Raw genomic sequence first — 18,878 nt, 5'->3', positions numbered from 1 at the left:
GAAAATCTGAATAAATAGTTAGCAGCAGATGCTACTTATGCAGTGCTTTACTACCTTCATAGAAGGCTTGCTTTAAATTCACAGTCCCATTCCCCAATAGACACACACATTGACACATTGCTAAATATTGGCGCCAACCTTAAACGGCCAGGACAAAAACAGGATTTAATGACTTGCCCAAGGACCCTTGGACAGATGGGAAGGCATGGTGTAAATGAGCCTGTTGTTTTTGTCTTCATTTTGGTGTCACTTTCAGACTCAGTAAAAACATCGGCAATGATAGAGTCTTCTTCTTGAAGGTTGGTTTTTTTGTCTCACACCTTGGTGTACCAAGATCTCTATGGTGTTTTCTGTATGGTGATTAAAGCCAGTTTCTACCCACATGCCGCTGTTAGGCTGATACTAAGTAAAGAGAGAATGGAACAATGTTTTTGACTAAAAGGGACAAAAGTATTGTGAATGAAAGACCAGAGTGGTCACCTGCTGTGATTGTGATGTGAAAATGTGTCTCTCTTATATGTGTGTATGAAGACAACAAACTTAGCATTTCTACTGTTCTTGAGGTCCAACTGTGTTCTGACAAAAAAGCCCTGGAGAGCAACAAAGAGTAGAACTATGACCACCATCCTTTCTCAGCTGTGATCGTATAGTGGTTAGTACTCTGCGTTGTGGCCGCAGCAACCCCGGTTCGAATCCGGGTCACAGCAAGATGTTCAGAAATTCTGAATAATCCCTTTCTGTAAACTTACAAGATTTTATCATGAACCCCTTCAAAGCTGTAAAACTTTACATCTTCTTGGAGCAAAAACACATCCAAGATGCCAGAACTTGGCTGTCTGGACTCCACATGCCCAACAGCTTCAGTCTGTTGGACAACACTTCCGCAACTTCAAAATGCTTTGGAACTTCAATTAAACTGTGATTATTTGGGGTTCATTCATGTACACTAAACAATGAGATTTTCAATGTCTATTATGTCACGCCTGTCCAAGGGCGGAGTGAGTTATTACTTGTCCCTGACGGCCCACGATGCTGCTGGAGTTGGACGGAAAGGCCATTGTGAGCCGTAACCCAACTGAAAAAAAGATAGTCTTAAGAGTATTTGTTGAGAAAGATGTAGGTAAGTCATACAGATTTTCAATGGTTTTAATCCCTGCTATCCTGTTGACTGTTCAGGGGCTGTTCATGTGATCAGTGCATGTTCCTTGTGCTGACCGTCCAGGGTTGCGTATTTTTTTTCCTGACAAGGCCTATGTAACTGAAGGTCTAAATTGTGCTTTAATTAGAATATGGCTTAGGAGCTCCGTACAACAGCATCATCTGTACATCAACTTACAAGAGAATACCTCACAAAACACTTACCTTACGCACAACAATCATAGCTTCTGCTTTCAACAAGCCTAAAGGGAACTCTCAAACACACCGGTACTCTCCTTATGAATGCAGCCACTCCTCTCTACGACCATCCATGGGCATGATAACCCAAAAAGCCACAGCAACCGTACAGGTGCACATGGCTTTAGCTTTAAACATCTATGGCCTTCAGTCACCAAGTTCCCATCCAAGTGTCACAGGAACACACAATTCTGTGCATTTGAATTGATCTCACTGTCAGATTCTTCTACCGGTGAAAATCTGAATAAATAGTTAGCACCATATGCTACTTATGCAGTGCTTTACTACCTTCATAGAAGGCTTGCTTTAAATTCACAGTCCCATTCCCCAATAGACACACACATTGACACATTGCTAAATATTGGCGCCAACCTTAAACGACCAGGACAAAAACAGGATTTAATGACTTGCCCAAGGACCCTTGGACAGATGGGAAGGCATGGTGGAAATGAGCCTGTTGTTTTTGTCTTCATTTTGGTGTCACTTTCAGACTCAGTAAAAACATCGGCAATGATAGAGTCTTCTTCTTGAAGGTTGGTTTTTTTGTCTCACACCTTGGTGTACCAAGATCTCTATGGTGTTTTCTGTATGGTGATTAAAGCCAGTTTCTACCCACATGCCGCTGTTAGGCTGATACTAAGTAAAGAGAGAATGGAACAATGTTTTTGACTAAAAGGGACAAAAGTATTGTGAATGAAAGACCAGAGTGGTCACCTGCTGTGATTGTGATGTGAAAATGTGTCTCTCCTATATGTGTGTATGAAGACAACAAACTTAGCATTTCTACTGTTCTTGAGGTCCAACTGTGTTCTGACAAAAAAGCCCTGGAGAGCAACAAAGAGTAGAACTATGACCACCATCCCTTCTCAGCTGTGATCGTATAGTGGTTAGTACTCTGCGTTGTGGCCGCAGCAACCCCGGTTCGAATCCGGGTCACAGCAAGATGTTCAGAAATTCTGAATAATCCCTTTCTGTAAACTTACAAGATTTTATCATGAACCCCTTCAAAGCTGTAAAACTTTACATCTTCTTGGAGCAAAAACACATCCAAGATGCCAGAACTTGGCTGTCTGGACTCCACATGCCCAACAGCTTTAGTCTGTTGGACAACACTTCCGCAACTTCAAAATGCTTTGGAACTTCAATTAAACTGTGATTATTTGGGGTTCATTCATGTACACTAAACAATGAGAATTTCAATGTCTATTACGTCACGCCTGTCCAAGGGCGGAGTGAGTTATTACTTGTCCCTGACGGCCTACGATGCTGCTGGAGTTGGACGGAAAGGCCATTGTGAGCCCTAACCCAACTGAAAAAAAGATAGTCTTAAGAGTATTTGTTGTGAAAGATGTGGGTGAGTCATACAGATTTTCAATGATTTTAATCCCTGCTATCATGTTGACTGTTCAGGGGCTGTTCATGTGATCAGTGCATGTTCCTTGTGCTGACCGTCCAGGGTTGCGTATTTTTTTTGCTGCAAAGGCTTATGTAACTGAAGGTCAAAATTGTGCTATAATTAGAATATGGCTTAGGAGCTCCGTACAACAGCATCATCTGTACATCAACTTACAAGAGAATACTTCACAAAACACTTACCATACGCATAACAATCCTAGCTTCTGCTTTCAACAAGCCTAAAGGGAACTCTCAAACACACCTGTACTCTCCTTATGAATGCAGCCACTCCTCTCTACGACCATCCATGGGCATGGATAACCCAAAAAGCCACAGTAACCGTACAGGTGCACATGGCTTTAGCTTTAAACATCTATGGCCTTTAGTCACCAAGTTCCCATCCAAGTGTCACAGCAACACACAATTCTGTGCATTTGAATTGATCTCACTGTCAGATTCTTCTACCGGTGAAAATCTGAATAAATAGTTAGCAGCAGATGCTACTTATGCAGTGCTTTACTACCTTCCTAGGAGGCTTGCTTTAAATTCACAGTCCCATTCCCCAATAGACACACACATTCACACATTGCTAAATATTGGCGCCAACCTTAAACGACCAGGACAAAAACAGGATTTAATGACTTGCCCAAGGACCCTTGGACAGATGGGAAGGCATGGTGGAAATGAGCCTGTTGTTTTTGTCTTTATTTTGGTGACACTTTCAGACTCAGTAAAGACAGCTGTTGTGATAGAGTCTTCTTCTTGAAGGTTGGTTTTTTTGTCTTACACCTTGGTGTACCAAGATCTCTATGGTGTTTTCTGTATGGTGAGTAAAGCCAGTTTCTACCCACATGCCGCTGTTAGGCTGATACTAAGTAAAGAGAGAATGGAACAATGTTTTTGACTAAAAGGGACAAAAGTATTGTGAATGAAAGACCAGAGTGGTCACCTGCTGTGATTGTGATGTGAAAATGTGTCTCTCCTATATGTGTGTATGAAGACAACAAACTTAGCATTTCTACTGTTCTTGAGGTCCAACTGTGTTCTGACAAAAAAGCCCTGGAGAGCAACAAAGAGTAGAACTATGACCACCATCCCTTCTCAGCTGTGATCGTGTAGTGGTTAGTTCTCTGCGTTGTGGCCGCAGCAACCCCGGTTCGAATCCGGGTCACAGCAAGATGTTCAGAAATTCTGAATAATCCCTTTCTGTAAACTTACAAGATTTTATCATGAACCCCTTCAAAGCTGTAAAACTTTACATCTTCTTGGAGCAAAAACACATCCAAGATGCCAGAACTTGGCTGTCTGGACTCCACATGCCCAACAGCTTCAGTCTGTTGGACAACACTTCCGCAACTTCAAAATGCTTTGGAACTTCAATTAAACTGTGATTATTTGGGGTTCATTCATGTACACTAAACAATGAGAATTTCAATGTCTATTATGTCACGCCTGTCCAAGGGCCGAGTGAGTTATTACTTGTCCCTGACGGCCTACGATGCTGCTGGAGTTGGACGGAAAGGCCATTGTGAGCCCTAACCCAACTGAAAAAAAGATAGTCTTAAGAGTATTTGTTGTGAAAGATGTAGGTGAGTCATACAGATTTTCAATGATTTTAATCCCTGCTATCCTGTTGACTGTTCAGGGGCTGTTCATGTGATCAGTGCATGTTCCTTGTGCTGACCGTCCAGGGTTGCGTATTTTTTTTGCTGCAAAGGCTTATGTAACTGAAGGTCAAAATTGTGCTATAATTAGAATATGGCTTAGGAGCTCCGTACAACAGCATCATCTGTACATCAACTTACAAGAGAATACTTCACAAAACACTTACCATACGCATAACAATCATAGCTTCTGCTTTCAACAAGCCTAAAGGGAACTCTCAAACACACCTGTACTCTCCTTATGAATGCAGCCACTCCTCTCTACGACCATCCATGGGCATGGATAACTCAAAAAGCCACAGTAACCGTACAGGTGCACATGGCTTTAGCTTTAAACATCTATGGCTTTTAGTCACCAAGTTCCCATCCAAGTGTCACAGCAACACACAATTCTGTGCATTTGAATTGATCTCACTGTCAGATTCTTCTACCGGTGAAAATCTGAATAAATAGTTAGCAGCATATGCTACTTATGCAGTGCTTTACTACCTTCCTAGGAGGCTTGCTTTAAATTCACAGTCCCATTCCCCAATAGACACACACATTCACACATTGCTAAATATTGGCGCCAACCTTAAACGACCAGGACAAAAACTGGATTTAATGTCTTGCCCAAGGACCCTTGGACACATGGGAAGGCATGGTGGAAATGAGCCTATTATTTTTGTCTTCATTTTGGTGTCACTTTCAGACTCAGTAAAGACAGCTGTTGTGATAGAGTCTTCTTCTTGAAGGTTGGTTTTCTTGTCTCACACCTTGGTGTACATAGATCTCTATGGTGTTTTCTGTATGGTGATTAAAGCCAGTTTCTACCCACATGCCGCTGTTAGGCTGATACTAAGTAAAGAGAGAATGGAACAATGTTTTTGACTAAAAGGGACAAAAGTATTGTGAATGAAAGACCAGAGTGGTCACCTGCTGTGATTGTGATGTGAAAATGTGTCTCTCCTATATGTGTGTATGAAGACAACAAACTTAGCATTTCTACTGTTCTTGAGGTCCAACTGTGTTCTGACAAAAAAGCCCTGGAGAGCAACAAAGAGTAGAACTATGACCACCATCCCTTCTCAGCTGTGATCGTGTAGTGGTTAGTTCTCTGCGTTGTGGCCGCAGCAACCCCGGTTCGAATCCGGGTCACAGCAAGATGTTCAGAAATTCTGAATAATCCCCTTCTGTAAACTTACAAGATTTTATCATGAACCCCTTCAAAGCTGTAAAACTTTACATCTTCTTGGAGCAAAAACACATCCAAGATGCCAGAACTTGGCTGTCTGGACTCCACATGCCCAACAGCTTCAGTCTGTTGGACAACACTTCCGCAACTTCAAAATGCTTTGGAACTTCAATTAAACTGTGATTATTTGGGGTTCATTCATGTACACTAAACAATGAGAATTTCAATGTCTATTATGTCACGCCTGTCCAAGGGCGGAGTGAGTTATTACTTGTCCCTGACGGCCTACGATGCTGCTGGAGTTGGACGGAAAGGCCATTGTGAGCCCTAACCCAACTGAAAAAAAGATAGTCTTAAGAGTATTTGTTGTGAAAGATGTAGGTGAGTCATACAGATTTTCAATGATTTTAATCCCTGCTATCCTGTTGACTGTTCAGGGGCTGTTCATGTGATCAGTGCATGTTCCTTGTGCTGACCGTCCAGGGTTGCGTATTTTTTTTGCTGCAAAGGCTTATGTAACTGAAGGTCAAAATTGTGCTATAATTAGAATATGGCTTAGGAGCTCCGTACAACAGCATCATCTGTACATCAACTTACAAGAGAATACTTCACAAAACACTTACCATACGCATAACAATCATAGCTTCTGCTTTCAACAAGCCTAAAGGGAACTCTCAAACACACCTGTACTCTCCTTATGAATGCAGCCACTCCTCTCTACGACCATCCATGGGCATGGATAACTCAAAAAGCCACAGTAACCGTACAGGTGCACATGGCTTTAGCTTTAAACATCTATGGCCTTTAGTCACCAAGTTCCCATCCAAGTGTCACAGCAACACACAATTCTGTGCATTTGAATTGATCTCACTGTCAGATTCTTCTACCGGTGAAAATCTGAATAAATAGTTAGCAGCATATGCTACTTATGCAGTGCTTTACTACCTTCCTAGGAGGCTTGCTTTAAATTCACAGTCCCATTCCCCAATAGACACACACATTCACACATTGCTAAATATTGGCGCCAACCTTAAACGACCAGGACAAAAACTGGATTTAATGTCTTGCCCAAGGACCCTTGGACACATGGGAAGGCATGGTGGAAATGAGCCTATTATTTTTGTCTTCATTTTGGTGTCACTTTCAGACTCAGTAAAGACAGCTGTTGTGATAGAGTCTTCTTCTTGAAGGTTGGTTTTCTTGTCTCACACCTTGGTGTACATAGATCTCTATGGTGTTTTTTGTGTGGTTATTGAAGCCAATTTCTACCCACATGCCGCTGTTAGGCTGATACTAAGTAAAGAGAGAATGGAACAATGTTTTTAACTAAAAGGGGCAAAAGTATTGTGAATGAAAGACCAGAGTGGTCACCTGCTGTGATTGTGATGTGAAAATGTGTCTCTCCTATATGTGTGTATGAAGACAACAAACTTAGCATTTCTACTGTTCTTGAGGTCCAACTGTGTTCTGACAAAAAAGCCCTGGAGAGCAACAAAGAGTAGAACTATGACCACCATCCCTTCTCAGCTGTGATCGTATAGTGGTTAGTACTCTGCGTTGTGGCCGCAGCAACCCCGGTTCGAATCCGGGTCACAGCAAGATGTTCAGAAATTCTGAATAATCCCTTTCTGTAAACTTACAAGATTTTATCATGAACCCCTTCAAAGCTGTAAAACTTTACATCTTCTTGGAGCAAAAACACATCCAAGATGCCAGAACTTGGCTGTCTGGACTCCACATGCCCAACAGCTTCAGTCTGTTGGACAACACTTCCGCAACTTCAAAATGCTTTGGAACTTCAATTAAACTGTGATTATTTGGGGTTCATTCATGTACACTAAACAACGAGATTTTCAATGTCTATTACGTCACGCCTGTCCAAGGGTGGAGTGAGTTATTACTTGTCCCTGACAGCCCATGATGCTGCTGGAGTTGGACGGAAAGGCCATTGTGAGCCGTAACCCAACTGAAAAAAAGATAGTCTTAAGAGTATTTGTTGAGAAAGATGTAGGTAAGTCATACAGATTTTCAATGGTTTTAATCCCTGCTATCCTGTTGACTGTTCAGGGGCTGTTCATGTGATCAGTGCATGTTCCTTGTGCTGACCGTCCAGGGTTGCGTATTTTTTTTCCTGACAAGGCCTATGTAACTGAAGGTCTAAATTGTGCTTTAATTAGAATATGGCTTAGGAGCTCCGTACAACAGCATCATCTGTACATCAACTTACAAGAGAATAGGATGCTGTAGGGAGCACGTGATGCTGTAGTATCGCGAGAGCCGACGAGAGGAGTGTGGTGAGTTTACTTGGCGGCGCGTAAGTTGTGAACAAACATTTTTGATTTATTTAATTACACCGCCATATTTAAATAATCCAGAAAGTTTAAAAAATAAAAATCTGAAAAAGTTTGTCAAGCATTTGCCAGCCTGGATGACCTGGAGGACCTGGAGGATCTGGAGAATTACATCGACGAGTGTTTCAATACCTGCCTCATGAAGAAATCCAACACCGCCACTCCGTCCACCAAACGCAACCGTCCCGAAGACTCCCCGGGGGCTGCCTCCTCCCCAGGCAGCAACATGAGTGATATCCTGGATTCAATTGATAAAAGGCTCTCCAGCCTTGATTGCCGTTTAAATCTGCTGGAGATCCTCCATAAGGAATTCCAAGGTCTGCGAGAGTCTCTGGAGTTCAGCCAACAGCAGGTGCAGGAGCTCGCAGCGGAGAACCAGGCCCTCAGAGAGACCGTGAAGATCTTGGGCCACGACACCGCCCGTCTCTCTGAGGAAAACCGATCCATCAAGGAAACCCTCCTGGATCTTCAGGCGAGGAGCATGAGGGACAATCTAGTGTTCGCAGGGATTCCAGAAGAGGCAGGGGAAGTCCCGGAGAACATTGTTAAGTCCTTTATAGAGGTCCACCTGAAACTCCCCAAGGAAGAAGTCCAGAAGATCTCCTTCCACAGGGTTCACCGGCTCGGAGGAAAAAGGCCGGACAATCAGCGTCCCCGTCCTATTGTTGCTAAATTTGAACATTATAAACAAAAGATGCAGGTAAAAAGCAGAGGGCGCGAGCTGAAAGACACACATTACAGCGTGAATGATCAGTTCCCAGGCGAGATCCTCCGCCGTCGGAAAATCCTCTTCCCGCTGAGGAGGAAGCACCTGTCTGCTGGAGCACGCGCGGTGGTTGCTGTTGATAAACTTTTTGTGAATGGCAAGCTGTTCCGGGACCCAGAGGTAACACCCTGGCTGTGCTGAAGGCTTTCAGAGGCGCACTGACATCTGCGCTGCCCAGAAGAAACCCGCAAACTTATTTAACTAGGAAATAATCGGATCATCAATAATCCACACCTCTCAGGAAAAGTGTTTTTTCTTTCTCTCACATTCATGTTTCTGTTGTTGTTTCGTTGTTTTTGTTTTTTGTTCTTTCTCTTTCCCTCTCTCTTTTCTCTTGTCCCCCCCCCTTCCCATGTCCTCATATGTGAATCAGGTAAAGTCAACGCAACCATGGTGAGTATTTATTTATGCACGGAACGGGCGCGCGCGCATACTAGCGCGCATAAGAGCATGCACACGCGATCCCGCACACACACGTTGATAAACTGCAAAAACCTCACTTAGGCTCACACAGGACGCACATAACATGCAGCTCATAGCCAAGATACGTTCACCCACAACGCATAGCGCTTGTCAGTGTAGCAGGTACGCACAGCGGGCACGCGCACACGGACGGGCACACGCACTATTTAGCCTTGCACTCTCCCGGTTAGAACAGCTATGAGCAGTCTTAACATCGTTAGCTGGAATGTGCGTGGACTTGGTTCTGGGCCAAAGAGATTGAAAGTGTTAAATCACCTGAATGATCTTAAAGCAGATATAGCTCTGCTGCAGGAGACCCATTTATCATTATCAGCTGGTCATCTCCTGTGCTGTTCCCAGTATCCAGCTATGTATTCTGCCAGTTTCAACTCCAAACAAAGAGGGGTTGCAGTTTTGATTAATAAAAATGTTACATTTACTCATAAGGATACAGTTACTGACCCAGAAGGCAGATTTGTAATCATTAATATATCCATTCAGAATAAAGACTTTTGCATCGCCAGCATCTATGGCCCGAATGCTGACGACTCTTCCTTCTTTCACAGATTCTTCACCTCACTCTCAGTTCACTCTGACTCCACAATCATTATAGGAGGAGACGTCAACCTTGTTTTGGACCCTGAACTTGAAAGACTCAGCACAGCAGCAAACCAGCGTACATGGCAGTCTGCAAGTATTCTAAAGCAGTACATGAATGATCTGGGTCTCTGCGACGCTTGGCGCTCATGTCATCCAAGCACTAAGGGGTTCACCTTTTTTTCTCCAGTTCACCATTCACAATCTCGTTTAGATTATTTATTAGTCAGTAACTCCCTTTTGAAAGAAATTAAAAGTTCCAACATTCATCCAATTATTATCAGTGACCATGCACCAGTTTCTGTTACTATTTCAAGGGAAGTACCCAGACCCTCGGGTTCAACCTGGAGGTTTAATACGTCTCTGTTAAAAGACCAGGAATTTATTGAATTCTTTAAAAAAGAGTGGGCAACCTTCTTAGAATTCAACGATACTTCTGAAATATCACCAAGTATTCTTTGGGAAGCAGCAAAAGCAGTCATGAGAGGGAAAATCATCTCTTATTCAACGCATAAAAAACGCAAGGAGAAAGCAGATTTATTAGAATTAGGAAATAAAATAAAAACTCTGGAGACTGCTTATGCTGCTTCTGCACAGGAACACATACTGGGCGACCTAAAAAATTTAAAACTGCAGTTAAATGACATCATCAATAAACAAACACAATTCCAGATACAAAGGCTTCGACTGGAAAGATATGAAAACTCAAATAAATCTGGCAAATTTCTAGCTAATCAGCTTAAAATTAATAAAGAAAAATCAACAATCACCTCGATTATGGACCAAACAGGAAATGTCACCCATGACCCGGTAAAAATTAATAATGCGTTTAAAGACTTTTATCAAAACTTATACACTCCACAGATCAATCCATCAGAACAAAGCATCAACTCATTTCTCAACAATATAAACCTGCCCAAGTTAAACGAAGATCAAATCACAAATTTAGACTCTCCGCTCTCGTTGTCTGAGCTTCATGAAGCTCTGTTACTTATGCCTAATGGTAAAGCACCAGGGCCTGACGGCTTTCCTGCAGAGTTTTATAAGGAATTCTGGGAACAACTGGCACCAACGTTTTATAAAACGGTAAAATTTATCAATGAAAGCCAATCTCTACCACCTAACATGAACTCTGCCAACATTATCCTTCTTCTAAAACCAGACAAAGACCCCACGAGTCCTTCAAGCTATCGCCCCATTTCTTTAATTAATGCAGATGTAAAAATTATCTGCAAAGCACTAGCACAGAGAATAGAAAAAGTCACTCCTCACATAATTGACTTTGATCAAACTGGATTCATCAAAGGCAGACACTCGGATGACAATGTCCGCAGACTCGTTAACATAATAGACTTTGCCACCATCAAAAACCAGGAAATGACTATACTATCACTGGATGCTGAAAAAGCCTTTGATAGAGTAAATTGGAAGTTCCTCATTGCTGCCCTCCATAAGTTTGGGTTTGGAGAATCATTCATCAATTGGATCAAAATATTATATCACAACCCCAATGCATCAGTTAGAACTAATAAACAGACTTCCAACAGGTTTTTTCTTGGAAGAGGAACTAGACAGGGTTGCCCACTCTCCCCCTCGCTTTTTGCAATATTTATCGAGCCTCTAGCTGCAGCAATAAGACAGAATGAGAGTATTAAAGGAATTAAAACCAAACACAGCCATCATAAAATTAGTCTCTATGCAGATGACATATTACTGTTTTTAAGTAATATACATTCTGTAAATGAAACGGCAACAATCATTAATGAATTCTCTTCTATATCAGACTATTCCATTAATTGGAATAAATCTGTTTTATTACCACTGAACAGTAATGCGGAGCAAGGACTCACAATACCAGTTAAATCAGGCAATATAAAATATCTAGGTATTTATTTTTCCCCCAAAATATCAGAACTGGTGCTGCTAAACTACACCCCATTACTGAAAAACATACAGGACGACCTAACACGCTGGACCAACCTGCCTTTGTCCCTTATGGGCAAGGTAGCCACGGTTAAAATGAAAATCTTACCCAAAGTTAATTATCTCTTCTCAATGATTCCCACACAACCGCCATTAAAATGGTTCAAAACATTAGACTCATCCATATCAAGCTTTCTATGGAACAATAAACCTGCAAGAATTAGTCTAAAAACTTTAAAATCTGCAAAAAGCTGTGGAGGATTAGAATTACCTAACTTCCACAATTACTTTCTTGCAAATAGATTACAATACATCTTAAAATGGTTAAAAAATAATCCAGAAACCAACTCATGGTTAGACTTGGAACAGGCGTTATGTGGAAAGATCAACCTGTCAGATCTTCCATTTATTAGTCAAATAGTTAAAAAACAGGATTGTTTCAAAAGTATTAATATAAATGCCACTTTAACAGCCTGGTGGGAATTTCTCAAAATATCAAAATCATCAATTCAACCGTGCAAAATGACACCCATCTGGAACAACCCAGACATCCTCATAAACAAAAAAATTATCCACTTCCCAGCTTGGCAAGCAGGGGGCATAAAACAACTAGAGCACATAATTATTGATAGAAGATTCATAACTCCCCAGGAACTTCAAGACAAACATGGAATATATAACTTCTTGGAATATCAGCAACTTAAATCAATTATTACTAAAAAGTTTAAATACAGAGACAACGATTTAAAGCTACCAGATGTAGTTACCACTCTGATCAATTTCTCAATGAATAAAACTCTCTCCAAAATATACAAACTTTTATGTAATTTAGATAACAATATTTCACTTCCGACAACAAAATGGGATGCGGATTTGAGCATCAGCACAGATGAAAATTTTTGGTCAGAACTTTGTCTAAACACCTTCAAAATGACAAAAAATCCAAATCTGCAGCTAATCCATTTCAAAACTCTTCACAGAATTTACTACACTGGACAGAGGATGTTCAAGATGGGTCTCAGTAACTCAGACATTTGTCAGCACTGTGACAGTAATCTACCCGACAATTACATGCATGCACTATGGTTCTGCACGCCTGTCCAGGCTCTCTGGCAGCAGGTATGTGCCGATCTATCAGTCTGGCTTAAGGTTTCAATCACAGCTTCACCGTCACTTTGTGTGCTTGGTGACATGAGTGCCATCGATGTAGAAGGAGGATTAGGCTCTATCATTTTCATAACTCTTTGCATTGCTAAAAAAACTATTTTAATAAATTGGAAAAGCAAAAAAAATATAAATATAAGTCAACACAGAAATCTGCTGCTTGATCATATCAGCTTGGAAAAAATGTCAGCCCAAAGTTCAAGTAACTTTGAAAGAATTCGGTCTCTCTGGTCTCCCATAGCTAACTCCGTGACTTAGGGGGTGGGGGGGGCATGGTCGTCGCTGCTCCTTGCCCTTCTGCCGTGGGCCGGGGTGGGGGTCGGGGCCTCCGGTGCCTGGCCGGGGGTGGTGGGGGCTCCGTTGGTCGGGGGGTCGGGTCCGGCGCCTGGGTGGGGCGGCCTGGGGCGCTGCGTGGTCCTCTGGGCTTGGGTGTGGGGGTGCGTGGTGGGGGGGGTGGGGTGGTGGTCTGGCTTGGCTTGGGGGGGTGGTCCCTTTGCCTGTGCTGGGGGGGGTTGGCGGGGGGCGCTGCTCGGGGGGGGGGGCCCAGCGGCGCTGGATGGGCTTCCCGTCTACACCTGGGGCTGGGATCGGCCCTTCCCTGGCTCTGGGGCGGGACGGGACAACCCTCTTGGGGCCCCCGGTCGCTCTGGGTGTCATCCGCTTCGGCTGCGGGGTCTGGGGGTGGGGTGGGGTGGGGGTCTTGTCGGCCCTGTCCTGTGGGGGGGCATTCTGGGGGAGGGGGGGGGCCACTATTGGTACGGGGCAGGGGGGGTTGACGGGTCGGGGTCTCCGCTGAGGCCATCGGCGGTTTCCCCGGCCGGTTGGCTGCCTCGGTCCCGTCGAGGCCTGACCAGAGCTCTTCTAGGGCCGGCGTTTGGGGGTGGGGGCCTGGGCTTGCTCCGGGGGGGGCCGGCGCTTTCTGGCTCCCCTCTCTCTGTGTGGGGGTGGTGGTGCTGGGCCTGGGGTGTCTGCGCCTCCGGGGGTGGGGCCCCGGGGCTGGGTGGGCCTGGCCCCCTTGCTGGGGGGGGGGGGGCGGGGGACGGCTGTTTGACCACCGGGGGACAGTCTATCATCTGTCCCCAACTTACCCCCTTCCTCATATAACCTCATAATAGGGTGAGGGGGTGGGGGGCTTAGCCTGCGATGAGCCTTGGGGGGGGGGGTTTACTAGACAGTGACCCCCCTCCTGTGGTTGCCGTATGGAGTGGGCCCCCCCTCTTTCGGTTTTATTTGCACCTTAGACATGTAGGGCCCTTGGTAGGGGGGGTGCTTGGACATCACTGCCAGCAAGCAGCGGATGTCCTCCTAGCACCCTACCCGCCAATTTTAACCGCACCTTAGACATTTAGGGCCCCTTGGTGGGGAGGGTGAGGGGACGTCACTGTGAGTAATCAGGAGACGTCCCCTTAGTGCCCTACCCGCCAATTTTAACCGCACCCCCCTTAGTACACACACCCCTCCCCCCTCAATATATACATCCCAACATAAACACACACACATGCACACACACACTCTCTCAAACACACATACACGCACACACATTTTGCAAGGAAGGTGGGACCTAGGACCATCTGTCCCCTGCCTCTTCCCTGGTGGGGGGTACGGGCCCCTTTGCAACGGCGGCTGTGTCCCCGGGGTGCTGGCTTCCTGGGCCCGGCGGTGCTCTCTCCGCGCGGTGGGGGGGTTCACATTACATCTGAGCCGGGGGTGTTCGTGTCCCTGGGGGGTGGGTTCTGGTCCTTGCTCCTGAGTGCTGGGCCCCGCCAAATTTCCAACTGTGGCCGAGCCTGGTCGGGCCATATTTACAACACCCCTTGTGGGCCCTCTTTTTTCCCCGGGGTTCCCCCCTCCTGGGCGGGGGCGGCGGGCCCCTGCCTCGCTCCTCCCTGGACCAACCGTTGGCCGGGCGGATGGCTGCCTGGAGTGCGGAGTGGGTCTCCCTTGGGGGGTCCTGGCCCGTACCTGGGGTTGGGGCGGGGGGATGCCCGGAACTCCTGGGTGGTGGTGGGGTGCTCGTCTGGGGCTGTGGGCGTCCTTCTCCGGTGGGGCCCTGCGTTGGGTTCTCCCGGCGCGGCGGGGGGGCTGCTCTCCTGGTTGGGCTGGGGCGGCGCCCTCTTTCCCTCCGTGCCTCCCTGCTCTCTGGCTCTGGGGGCCTTGCGGCGGCCCTGCTGGCCCTGGCCTGGGTGGCGGGCTTGGTCGCCCGGGCGGCGGTTGTTCCCTGCCGGTTCCCGTGTGGTGTTGGGGGGAATCCGGCTGCCGCTGCTGGTGCGGTGGGGGTCTTGGGGTGGGGATGGCTGGGCACTCTCCCTCCTTCTTTTCACGTTCCACCATCCATTTTAGAAGAACATAAACACTCACCTGAGCACAGGTGTCAGCTCAACAGACTGAATGACTGAAATATTTCACACTAGTTGGTTTTAAGGCATAAGTATGCGTGTGAACACTATCTGTTTTGTGTACATGTCGACAGGTGGACATTTTTGCAACTAACAAGTGTGTTTATAACATTTGAGTGTGTGTGTGGACAGGCTCCGCCCTTTTTTTTTTGTTTTTTTTTTACATTTGAACCTTACCATAATGATTAACAACCAGTAAACTTGTTGCTTTATGCTGCTTCATGGTCTTATCCCCTTTCCCCTCCTATTATCACCCCCTACCCCCCCTCTCTCTAACGTCCCTCTTTCTTCTTCCCCTCTTTCCTTTTCCGTCAGGTCCAACACCAAAGATTTTCAGACATGTTTGAAATTAATAAAGTTTGGCCTCAATTACAAAAGGGGTTTATTCAGACATACCTTTGGTTTGTCTGAAGATTAATAACCCCTCTTGTTAAAGTAAAATATGTCCAACCCAAGAGGCCCTCAGCTCTCATCTGTCTGCCTAGCTGTTGGACAGGACAAGTTGAAAAAAGAAAAAAAAAAAAAAAAAAAAAAAAAACTTACAAGAGAATACCTCACAAAACACTTACCATACGCACAACAATCATAGCTTCTGCTTTCAACAAGCCTAAAGGGAACTCTCAAACACACCGGTACTCTCCTTATGAATGCAGCCACTCCTCTCTACGACCATCCATGGGCATGATAACCCAAAAAGCCACAGCAACCGTACAGGTGCACATGGCTTTAGCTTTAAACATCTATGGCCTTCAGTCACCAAGTTCCCATCCAAGTGTCACAGGAACACACAATTCTGTGCATTTGAATTGATCTCACTGTCAGATTCTTCTACCGGTGAAAATCTGAATAAATAGTTAGCACCATATGCTACTTATGCAGTGCTTTACTACCTTCATAGAAGGCTTGCTTTAAATTCACAGTCCCATTCCCCAATAGACACACACATTGACACATTGCTAAATATTGGCGCCAACCTTAAACGACCAGGACAAAAACAGGATTTAATGACTTGCCCAAGGACCCTTGGACAGATGGGAAGGCATGGTGGAAATGAGCCTGTTGTTTTTGTCTTCATTTTGGTGTCACTTTCAGACTCAGTAAAAACATCGGCAATGATAGAGTCTTCTTCTTGAAGGTTGGTTTTTTTGTCTCACACCTTGGTGTACCAAGATCTCTATGGTGTTTTCTGTATGGTGATTAAAGCCAGTTTCTACCCACATGCCGCTGTTAGGCTGATACTAAGTAAAGAGAGAATGGAACAATGTTTTTGACTAAAAGGGACAAAAGTATTGTGAATGAAAGACCAGAGTGGTCACCTGCTGTGATTGTGATGTGAAAATGTGTCTCTCCTATATGTGTGTATGAAGACAACAAACTTAGCATTTCTACTGTTCTTGAGGTCCAACTGTGTTCTGACAAAAAAGCCCTGGAGAGCAACAAAGAGTAGAACTATGACCACCATCCCTTCTCAGCTGTGATCGTATAGTGGTTAGTACTCTGCGTTGTGGCCGCAGCAACCCCGGTTCGAATCCGGGTCACAGCAAGATGTTCAGAAATTCTGAATAATCCCTTTCTGTAAACTTACAAGATTTTATCATGAACCCCTTCAAAGCTGTAAAACTTTACATCTTCTTGGAGCAAAAACACATCCAAGATGCCAGAACTTGGCTGTCTGGACTCCACATGCCCAACAGCTTCAGTCTGTTGGACAACACTTCCGCAACTTCAAAATGCTTTGGAACTTCAATTAAACTGTGATTATTTGGGGTTCATTCATGTACACTAAACAATGAGAATTTCAATGTCTATTACGTCACGCCTGTCCAAGGGCGGAGTGAGTTATTACTTGTCCCTGACGGCCTACGATGCTGCTGGAGTTGGACGGAAAGGCCATTGTGAGCCCTAACTATCGAATTACATAAATGCCAAAAATTGAAAGGGCGTAAAGACAACTAAGCGGGCGTATTTAGAAACTGAGTGAGTGAACCTTAAAACTGTGATGGCGCAATTCTAACCAAGCGACCCCGTATTTTACAACTGAACGGCTGAAATCCTAACTGAGCAGTAATCCTGCTCGGTCAGTTCTCTTTTGCGCCCTCACCTGGATTTACGCTCAGTGTTAAGGGGGCGTTTTTGTCACTTGGGGGCAGGAACATTTCTGGTTGATCTGATTGGCTGAAATTTGCATGCCAAGCAGCGGGGCGGGACTTTCATTTTGGGGCTTTAATAGAAAAGGAACGGCGGCTGTAACGTGGATTAAAAGCATTAAAACTGTAACAAATGCAGTGGATTTCACATGAGAAAAACTTACACCACAAAAAAACCCGCTGCACTTTCTTACCTTAGTTTTGGGTCGTTGGTTAATGTTTTAATCCACGTTACATCCACGTTTTTTTTTTCTATGATTGCCTCTAACAGGGGGGGACAAACAAGTTTGACACAAAGAGCTGACATTTCTAACTGTGATATTTAATGAGTCACAACACACACTGACCTGCCAGACAAACACACAATTAAAGCCATGTTATGTGCCATAACCCCCTCCTCTCATTACAACAGCGCCGTTTCAGTTTTGAGTGTTTTTCTGTATTTAACGTTAACACACATACCGGTGAAACATGCATGCTGGTGTGTGTTTGAAAAAGGCAGCGAGCGCAAAACTGAGTTGGTTGTGATCTATTTTTTCAGTCATCAATCAGCATTTCTAATCCATCAAAGTCCTCATCTTCTGCATCTGGAACAGCTGGACTACATCTCTATCAGACATACCGGCTTCCCTTTCCTCATCAGAGTCCATCTCTTTGCTATGCGGCTCCTAAGAACAGTGAAAGCAGACGCGTCAGGCCAAGTTTAAGTCCTGCAGTCCCAAAGTAATTCGCCGGCGCTGCGTCCCGGTAAGGGGGGAGGATGGACAGCTTTTCACGGTCATCTGCTGATAGCAGCGCTGAGCCTCGAGTCGATCTTCCAACGCAGGCCTTTTCTTATCCGCGGAAACTCAGCAGCTGCTGCGTCTTCTTGTCTTGTCAGAGTTGGTTTTCCAGCGTCCTCACTTCCGAACCATAGATTCATTATTTTAAATTCTCTGGCAGCTGAGGTTCGATAAGTTAGAAAGATCTTCAAGGTTCGGACTTCTTGCTTCTTCCAATAACTCTTCTGATCAACGTTCAAATATGTCAGCAAGTATCTAAATCCTTTTGTATCAACACAGAGAGTGAACCACAAATGCATTTCTGAAGAAAAAAGATCGTTTTTTTGCCTTTTAATCAAAATTGTTCGCTTTAAGCTGTGAATGCAGACATGCAGCAGCCGGCTGCCAAGGGACCGTCAACTAAGTGCAACCTCTGTGAAACACCACTGTGTAAAAATCAATAATCTTACAAAAAAATCATAAAACTATTATAAAGCATATTCTTGTTACAATGCATATTTTGTAGGAAAGTCCATCTTTATTTTACCTTGTTTCATATAATTTTTCAAATTTTAATAGATATGAATCATGACTAAAGTTATCAGTAACTTGACATGACCTTATTGTCATACTAAAATAAAGAATGTCAATAGTTCACTTTATTTATTTATAGGAATTTTTCA

General features: G+C 44.5%; 4 non-coding genes across 4 annotated transcripts; all 4 read left to right on the top strand.

Annotated features, from left to right (window-relative positions):
• Positions 1 to 635: 635 nt before the first annotated feature.
• trnah-gug (transfer RNA histidin (anticodon GUG)) lies at positions 636 to 707 on the top strand. Its single transcript has one exon. It is a non-coding gene; the product is annotated as a tRNA-His (tRNA).
• A 1,557-nt stretch (positions 708 to 2,264) lies between these two features.
• trnah-gug (transfer RNA histidin (anticodon GUG)) lies at positions 2,265 to 2,336 on the top strand. Its single transcript has one exon. It is a non-coding gene; the product is annotated as a tRNA-His (tRNA).
• A 4,818-nt stretch (positions 2,337 to 7,154) lies between these two features.
• Positions 7,155 to 7,226, top strand: trnah-gug (transfer RNA histidin (anticodon GUG)). The gene has a single exon. It is a non-coding gene; the product is annotated as a tRNA-His (tRNA).
• A 9,532-nt stretch (positions 7,227 to 16,758) lies between these two features.
• On the top strand, positions 16,759 to 16,830 carry trnah-gug (transfer RNA histidin (anticodon GUG)). The gene has a single exon. It is a non-coding gene; the product is annotated as a tRNA-His (tRNA).
• Positions 16,831 to 18,878: the final 2,048 nt, after the last annotated feature.

This window comes from Oryzias latipes, chromosome 2 (genome assembly GCF_053564925.1).
Source record: "Oryzias latipes strain Hd-rR chromosome 2, Olatipes_Hd-rR_3.1".
NCBI classification, from domain to species: Eukaryota; Metazoa; Chordata; class Actinopteri; order Beloniformes; family Adrianichthyidae; genus Oryzias; species Oryzias latipes.
The sequence above is the reverse complement of the archived record's forward strand: the minus strand, read 5'-3'. Positions and strand labels throughout refer to the sequence as shown.